This window comes from Peromyscus maniculatus, chromosome X (genome assembly GCF_049852395.1).
Source record: "Peromyscus maniculatus bairdii isolate BWxNUB_F1_BW_parent chromosome X, HU_Pman_BW_mat_3.1, whole genome shotgun sequence".
NCBI lineage: Eukaryota > Metazoa > Chordata > Mammalia > Rodentia > Cricetidae > Peromyscus > Peromyscus maniculatus.
The window spans coordinates 42,831,016-42,840,485 of record NC_134875.1 but is presented as its reverse complement, the minus strand read 5'-3'; the positions used below and the strand labels follow the sequence as shown (position 1 = coordinate 42,840,485).

Here is a 9,470-nt window from a genome sequence, read left to right as displayed (position 1 = left end):
ACTGAGAGGTGTGTTTCTCCAATCTCTCAAGTGATTCTAAATCACACGGGATTTTGCTGACCATATTAGGAAAGAGTCTGGATTAATAGATATACATGGGTTTTGTGCAACTCTGTTCCTCCAGATGGTACTGTTCCAGGGAAGAGAAATCTGATATCAAATAATTTAACTTAAAATGTAAAAATTCAATAATTCTATGTTCAATGAATTCAAATCTTTAATTTTTTGAGAGAGAATTTAGCACAGCCTTTGTCATACTGTTTTGACTCTCATATAGCATCCAGGATTTTTCAGTTTTAATTGACTTAAGAACCAGTTTTTTAGACCATAGTTATACTTATCTCACAATACAATATTTTAGAGACATCAAAGGGCTTTCACCTAAAAAACAAATTAACACTAATGCTGAAACAACGTCAACATGTCTTTGGTACATGGGAGCTTAGCTTTGCTTACTATCAGCTTAACCAAAAATCTGTAATACCAACTGATTCTCAGTGAAGAATACCTTATCTATTCAGTGTCCTCAAGGACAAAAAAAAAAAAAAAAAAAAAAAAAAAAAAAAAAAAAAAAAAAAAAAAAAAAAAAACCACTGAGAAAGAAGATGACAGCCAGTATATGAGAACCCCAGTGATAGAGCACTTGCCTAATATGTACAAGAACCTAGCTTCCATCAACAGCAGAGCCAGCACAAAATTCCACATTTGTAGTGGAATTGAGCTTCCTGCTTCCTCCAGGACTACCCTGCCAACTATTTAGAGTGTTGTGGGTAAACAAATAGATGATTTGTCCTCTGCTCATTTCCCTAACAAGTCCTTTCCCCCTGGCCTCAGCTGTTAGCACATAGATGAATCCCAGTGCTGTGTTCTGAACTTATCCTCCTCTTCTTCTCCTCCCGTCCCTTCCATTTATCCTCCTCTTGTATAATTTCACTAATTCTCTCCAGGTTAGTGATAATTTCCCATCGCTATGACATCAACATAGAGCTCTGTCTATCTATAGAAGTCTCTACTGTATCAGAGTTCCATACTACCTTCAAATAGCCCCTTAATTTTAGCTGTACCTTCCCGTATTCCCTCTCTCATTGTACTCTCCCCTTTCCCTCCCATTTAAAATAACATATTAAACTTATATTTGACAATTTTGTATTTGGAGATAATGTGTTCTGATTACTCTCAGGCCTTGACTTCTTTGAGCACTCCTGCCCCATTCTTCCCACTTAACCCTCACCTGAAGTCACTTTTCCACATTCACATCTTTTTTTTCATGATCCACTGAGTTTCACCAGCCTGTCTGTGTGACCATGGATTTGGTACTACCCCTTGGAGCTCAGTGACCTCACCAGTAGGTGTACAACTGAAGATAATGTTTACCCCTACCTCAGAACCTATCAGTAGCCCAAAGGTGAGTAGGACATGTTAGTGTGGTGTGAGCTCCTTCCATATCCATGATTTACTACTGGCAGCTCTAGTCTGGTATACAACTAGTACAAACAGTCTTAACTGCTATGAGTTCATGATTGCAATGCCTGTATCATGCCCAGAAAACTGTATTTCAGCTTTTCTCCCCATTTTACATCTCTCACATTGTTTCCATCCTCTCATTTTAGGTGTTTCCTGAGTCTTAGAGGAGTGATATGAATGTTCTGTTTAGAGCTAAGAATTCAATGATGAGCTTTGAGTCTATGTCTTAACTGTTTCCAATGCAAACAGATGCTCCTTGACGAAGGCTGGGGCCAGCGTTAATGTATGAATATGAACATAGGTATTTAGAAAGCAGGTTAGTGCCATGTCAATTTAGCTACAGAAATAGTTGTAAGTTCCTATTTGGGCATAAGACTTCTTCAAATGTATTTTTGCCTGGTTTTACAGTACTATGTGTGAATTCCCTCTTGTAAAGCAGACCTGAAACTCTGTCAGAGAATAGTTGTTTGCCCCCATGACTTTGATGTTACTGTAGTACAAGTGGGCACATTTTGTCTAGCATTTTGGTATTGTAGTTCATAATGCCTTTTCTCCTCCAGCAGCCTGCATGACACCTTCCAAAACTATGGAAGCTAGATAGCCTGGAGGAAATTTCCAGTCTGCTAATAGAATATTGCAAAGAATTTTGTACACTTGTGAGATAATGCATACTGTGTCTACCACATAGAGGATATGGAACTATTTGCATTTTCCCCATTATAATTACTAGTTATATTTCTATACAGAATGTGTGATAATTTGTGGCACCAAAAAAAAAATCACTCTAGGGCATTGAATGAATGTAGGTCCCAGAGAAATTACCTGGAACGGGGCTCTAATATTATAGAGTGCCTTCACTGACGTAATTCCTTATGTAGTAAATAATATCCTGGTGGATTTCCCATGAGAGTCACTAGAGTTGTTACACTGTGGTTGTGTGCAGATCTTCTAAAAAGTTGTAATGATGAGTTTTTTTTTTCACATGTGCCTTACAGTAAGAGGAGAAATGCTTCGATTTCTTGGTAAATAACTAATTCCAGGACAGCGATGAATTACAACAAATTGAATAAAGTTGAATAAAGTAACACCCACTCTAATTGGAGAACTACAAACTTCAAGATGTTTTAAAAATAAAGTATCAACAAGGACGTGATTTTCTTACAGAAATAACAAGTTGAAGATTCTTTGTGACCTGTTATGCACTCAACTGACATCAGGAGTTTATGTGACTCTCGTGAATCACTGTTCCATTTGGGGGAACTGACTCTTGTGTCTTAATTCCTAAGTGATTTAGATTGTCAGCAGCTCTCTTTAGACACTGCAGATTAATCAGTCAGCAATCAGAATAGATCACAGTGGTTAAGATAGCAGATATTAATAGAAAACTTTAAGCATAATAACTTCTGCCTGCAATGAAGTGTGGATTTCCCCCACTGAGTATGTTTTCTACAATGAGATCTTATTCTGTAAATTCCTGGTTTAAATCTTTTAGTGTGTTATTATTGCTGTTACAGAAATGTCCAATTGTGTTGTACAGTGTAAAATTGATGTGACCCCTCTGTAGGGTTTCACTGTGTTGTTTGCATATGCTTCTACGCCTCTCACTTTTCTCAGTCTCTTCATGTCTGTTCAATCTCACTTTCTCCCCTCCTATCTGTCTTTATCTCCCCCCATCTTTGTATCACACAGAACAAGCTGTAGTTCGTTAGTCATGATATGGCCTCTCATGCTACAGTCCTTAAATTTCACTACTACCATTTCCTGGAACATCTTTCAACTATTCTTGCTTTGCCTTGGCTGGCTATCATATGTTCTTTGTAGAATAAAATGTAATTTCCTCCAGAAAGCCTTATGTAAGGCTAAGTTATTTTCCCTTTGTGCATGTTTTTATCGTTAGTGGTGTGTCCAACCTTTAGAAGTCAATATGCCCTTTAGGTGAGCAGTGTCATTTTCTCTTGGCAATTTAAAACCTTTGCCTTTCCAATTGTACTGTAACATATAATGTGTTTCCACAACTGCTGTGGGACGGTCTGTATGTCAAATTACTCTGATTGGTCAATAAATAAAACACTGATTGGCCAGTGGCCAGACAGGAAGTAGGTGGGACAAGGAGAGAGGAGAATTGTGGGAAGCAGAAGGCTGAGGCGGAGAGACACTGCAGCCGCCGCCATGACCAGCAGCATGTGAAGATGCCGGTAAGCCACCAGCCACGTGGCAAGATATAGATTTATGGAAATGGTTAATTTAAGATAAAAGAACAGTTAGCAAGAAGCCTGCCATGGCCATACAGTTTGTAAGCAATATAAGTCTGTTTACTTGGTTGGGTCTGAGCGGCTGTGGGACTGGCGGGTGACAAAGATTTGTCCTGACTGTGGGCAAGGCAGGAAAACTCTAGCTACACACAACATCGCCTGCTCACCCTTGAACTCCCATCAGCATCCCTTCCCAAAGATGTTCCTTACCATCACCCTTGTCTGTTTGCAATCTCTGCTCTAGGAAGGTAAATTTTCTTTAAAGGAGGAGTGAAGAAGAATGCTAGGAAACAGTTTTGTGGTTATGTTTGTAATGGCATTTCTCCCCAGGGATTCAGAGAAACCAAGTGCAGAAGAGAAGGCTCCACACTTCACAAACTGCTGTGGTATTTGAACTGCCAAAGTCCTACTCTGCTACTATGGAGCCTTTCACCCATGATCATTACTCTTTCCTACTAATTGATACATGCAAATATTCAACCAGTTTCATGTTTCTTGAAGTATGTTTGACGTACACTAATATTGGCCACAAGTTACTACAAGAGTATGGAGCATGGCTTGATGTACTTGGGATGCCTTAGCTCAAGTAGTATTCCATGGGCTTCTTACACTCATCCTGTAACATTTAAATGGCATGAACAGTCCTCAAGCAGGGAATTTAGTATGTTTTTCTTTAACTTGTATTATTCTTGACATCCCTCTGGTTAAATTTTCCTGTGGAACTGGTCTTTTGTTTGTTTGGCTGGTAGTTTGGGTTCTGAGGATTAAACCCAGAGCCTTTTTTTATGCTGAGCACATGCTCTGGCACTGAGCTCTACCCTGGACCCTATTTGTCCTCTTTAATGTAGCTGAACTAAGTTAACTGTGAGATCACTTTCCAATTCTAACATATTTTCATGAAATTGGTGACATTCTGTCCCTATGCATTGTTTTGACACTTTTCTAAAGCAGCCCTGAGCATTTGTCACTGATTCATTGATGATTATGTTACTGACACACCCTATAAAGCTGTGGTATATGATTTTTACAATTGAACTCTTTGTGTCTTTCCAAGTGACTCTATAGTTTTGGAATGCAGCATTTGGAGGAGAGTGACGAGCTTTGACTAGTTGTTTCTGTGTTTGTAATTAGTTATGCAATCTAGGAGGTCACGTTGAAAAGCTTTCTGGAGAAAATACTCTGGGAAATCACCTACAGGAATATGGAAATTTTGACAATGCACATGAACTCTGATTGCCTGAGGGCTTATGTTTCTTCTTCTAGATTAAAAAGATTAGGCACAGAAAAACAAACAGAGCAGGCTTTCTTCTGAAACACCAAGCACCTTATCACCAGAAGTGCTGGGTTTAGTCGTGACAGCTGAGGAGGCCTAGTAAATGTCAAGAGTGGGATAACAGAATACTTCACATGAGAAGAAGAATCAGACTGGCTTGCCTGGGGTTCAGGGTGGGGGGACTGGAGGTCTAAGAAAAGCCTGTAGTGATGCAGTCCATTCATTCTGAACTGTAATTACCTACAGGTCTCATTGAAAAAAGCAATCTAACAACACTGGGGAAAGTGTCTTATTGATTTTTCTTTAATTGTTTTTTATTAGTTTTTTGAGAGATTCTTTCTATGTGTTTGTTCATATTTATCCCTGTCAACTATTTCTCAACTCATTCCCCCACATTCCTACCCAATTAATTTTGTGTCTTCTTAAAACAACAACAACAACAAAAAAACTTTTCTTTAAGACCAAAGTGTAGTGCCAGATATCCTTGGGTGTGTGTTGTTCAGCTGGAGCAATGTCAACTTCCCAGACCTACACTCTTAAAAGGAAATTGCCCTTCCTTTCCCAGCAGATAACACTTGTCAATAGCTCCTAGGCATAGAGAGGGATTGTGTGCCCAGCTCCCACTTCCATGCTGGGATTTGGTCTGCCTTGGGCTTGCACAGGTTTGTTTCCTTTTTCATGGTGTTGCAGTTTGTGTGAGTTCATATGTGCATCTGCCCTACTGTGTCCAGAAGTTCCTTGTATTCCTCCACCACCTCAGATTATTACACTCTTTCTTTGTCCTCTTCCTCAATGATCTCTGAACCCTGTGAGGGGAGGATGAGGTACCTAGGTTCCCTTTAAGGCTGAGCATTCTTCTGTCTCTTATTCTCTGCACCTTGGCCAGTTGTGGGCCACTATGTTAACCACCGTTTACTCCATTTCAAAGCTCCTTAGATGAGGAATAAGAGATACATTGATCTACGGCTGTAATGATAAGTCAGTTTAATACTATATTGATTTACAGTATAACATAACAGTAGTAAGTTCTCCCCTAGGGCCTATGACTGCTAGCTGTATGTTCTTGGTCTGATAATGGTGCTAGTATGGGTTTCCTCTTGTGGAGAGGAACTCAAATCCAATCAAAAATTTGTTGGTTACACCAATACTATTTGAGCTGCTAATACACCAATGGCCATGTTTTATGCTGATCATTGTTGTAGTTCAAAGGTTTCATAGATTATTATGACTGATGATTACTGTTCTCCTTTGGTAGACTGCATAGCATCTTCCAGCACATGAAAAGTAGCCAGCAGGGATGAAATATTTATGTCATTACCTACTTGATTCTGCCATGTTCTATGACTCAAGTATGGGTATCTTCAACAATGGGGTCAATGAAAATAAAAGGCCATAATGTAATGATAATTCGGGTCATATCTGGTATCTGTACTCTGAAGTATATGAATACATGACGGGTACCTCAATTCTGTTCCATTGATCATTGTTTTTGTTTTATAGTAAAGCCACACAGCTTCCATGTCTATGCATTTTTCAGTCCTAAGATCTGAAAGAGCAAGTTTTCATATTTATCTTTTCCCTGCCGTTTCCATTTTCCTCTTTCTCATTCTTCAGGCATTTCTTACCTATTTTTGAATCTTCACTGTAACCTGTGAAGTTCAGATTCAACTTGTCAAATTTTTTAAAAGTCTCTGTTGGGATTTTTATTAGAATCATTAAATCTGAATATGAGATTTGTTAGAGTTGATAAATTGATACAAGAATTCTCTCCATAGATATTTGTCTCCATTTATGCGTATCTTGTTGATTATCTTCCCATAAAACTTTATAATGCCCTATAAAAATGCTGTCCCACATTATTAATTTTATTTTAAGGTACTTTAATTTTTTCACTAGTGAAATTTATTAGATTATGATTTTTGTTATTATATAAATTAATTTTAAAAATTCATTTTACATTGGTTAAATATGTTAAATATTTTATAAGCTTGTATTCTTAGCTTGTATTCTTTGCATTATATGTTTTAAATATTTATTTATATCTTATTTAATTTTTAAATTTTTAGAAATGAAAACGCAATCATATCCTTTCCTTTTCCGTTTCCTTCCCTTCCATATACTCTCCTGGATGCCTCTCAAATTTGTGATCTCTTTTCCTTAATCATTACACACACACACACACACACACACACACACACACAAATATATAAATACAATGTGCCCAGTCTATTTCATGTTGCATGTATATGTATATGATTTCAGAGCTGACCACTTGATACTGGTAACCTGTTAAAAGGGTGATCCCTGGGGAAGACTAATTCTTTAGCAGTCTGTAGTTCTTTGTTTAGAGGTGGAACCCTATGAGATTTCCCCCTTTCGAGTTAGCATATTGATTGGTATTGTCCTTATTCAGGTCTTGTTTAGGCAGTCATATTGTTGAAATATCATGGGTGAAGCTTCCCTTTCATTTCTGGTTCCTACAATCTTTCCTCTTCCTCTTAATGATGATCCCTGAGCCTTAGGCGCAGGAGTTTTGTGTGTGTATCTTGGGGCTAGAATCCCCACAATCACTTGTTCTCTGATTTTGAGTGGTTGTGGTTTTCTGCAATGGTCTCTCTCTGTTACAAAGAGAAGCTTTTTTTGGTGAGGGGTGAGAGCTACACTTTTTTGTAGTAAGTGGAATTCACTTAGGAATTGTACTGATTTAGTCAAGTGGTGGTACTGCATTCTCCTGTATGACACATGCCCTCACTAGCCCCAGCTAATTTCCTAGCTTTCAAGGACCGGGCATGATTTCCGTGCTGTTGAGTAGGCCTAAGTTTAATTAGAGAGCTGTTGCTGCGGTTTCAGCAGCATCGGTGGAACATACGCGTTGGAGAGTTCTGATGACGAATTTTTAGACAATAAGAGATTCTTGAGCTGAGCCATGAGTGTGGTTGGAAATTGAAAGGGAACAAGAAGGGAAGTAGGCATTTCTGTTCGCAGAAGTCCAGTGGCTTCCAAAACAGATGAAATGTGGTCTGAGGGATGGTGTGACTACAAGCGACTTCCAGGAAAACAAGCGCCTCCTTGGAACCATCCCAGTGATGGCAACCAAAGATTAATCAATGTTGTGCCAAAGAGACCGCCTCTAGGAGACAAGAGATCATCTATGCTATCCAGACCCAACGAAGCAGGCTACAGTAGATACTACTGTCATGTTGATTACCAAAAATGGGACAAGGGCCGCTGTTTTACTCAGGATCCAAGAAGAGGCCCACCCTACAAAAGAGGCCATTATCTCTACCGATGGTCAAGAGATGAGTATTCCACAAGCCAACAGAATGAATACAGGGCCATGAGAAATGGCTTCAGAAGAAAACGTTTCTATTCTTCCCATTATTCAAGACAACGCTCTCCCCATAAACGGGACGCTCCTTTTTTGAGAGAATCACGTGTGGGCGGGAAGGACTCCCTACACAGCAGATTTGGATCCAGTCTCATCAGTAGAAGCAGGATGCGCGCCTTCCATCAGTCTCGACATAGATGTAAAGATAGAGCCATCCAGTTTTTGAAAACATCAAGAGATACTGTGCCCTCAAGTTCTTCATCCAAGGTGTTAAAAAGCCCCAGCCGGCTGACTGAGAAGGAACAGGCTGATGCTGCAAGCAAGAGGGCTAATGAAAACCCCAAGAAGTCAGAAGAAAATAACTTGGCTGAAATTTCTGAGTTTGAGATGGGATCCAAGACACCATTATGTATCAACCAGACAGAAGAACCCGAGTCGAACACAACAGCTGGCCCAGAATTGTGTGAAGACAGCCAGCCTAGCATTCTACCAGAAGCGATTGCATCAAAAATTACAGAGATTAAGAAGGTTTACAGAAAAGTCTGTGAAACTTTTACGATGGTGGTGGAAAGGCTGGTTGAAAAGGATCGTTCGTTAGAGAAATCTCTACAGTTTGCAATGAAGCAGAGTTTGCATGAAATAGGTGAGCAACATGTTGAAGAACTCAAGCATTTCATTATGGAGTATGATAATTCTACTCCAGATTTTGGAGACCCTTTTTAGAAGAATTAGGGCTCGGTTCAAAAAATTGTGTAAAAGCTTCTAGATTTCTTACCTTTGGATTGTTTGCTCACCCTTGATGCATGGGGGTGAAGCTTGGTCCTGCCTCAACTGAATGGAAGTACTAAAACTTTTGGAGGAGCGGATGGGGGGAGGGTTTGCTGTTCCCCAATGGAAGTACTAACCCTTTTGGAGGAGGGGATGGGGGGAGTCTTGGGGGGAAGGAGCGAGGAGATGGAGGAGGGATGTGAGGGTGATCTGTGGTTGGTATGTAAAATGAATTAAAAAATTAAAAAATAAAGCCAGTTCATGTACACGGCATAAGTTCTGGTCCCATTGCCAGGGAAGAGGATGAGGGGAGCTTGGGGGGAAGCAGAAGGGGAGTGAGGAAGAACAGTGATTGGTATGTAAAATGAAAAAAACATAAATAAAA

At 39.5% G+C, this 9,470-nt stretch overlaps 1 pseudogene; it reads left to right on the top strand.

Annotated features, from left to right (window-relative positions):
- Window positions 1-8,002: 8,002 nt before the first annotated feature.
- LOC143270972 (periphilin-1 pseudogene) lies at window positions 8,003-9,040 on the top strand (annotated as a pseudogene).
- Window positions 9,041-9,470: the final 430 nt, after the last annotated feature.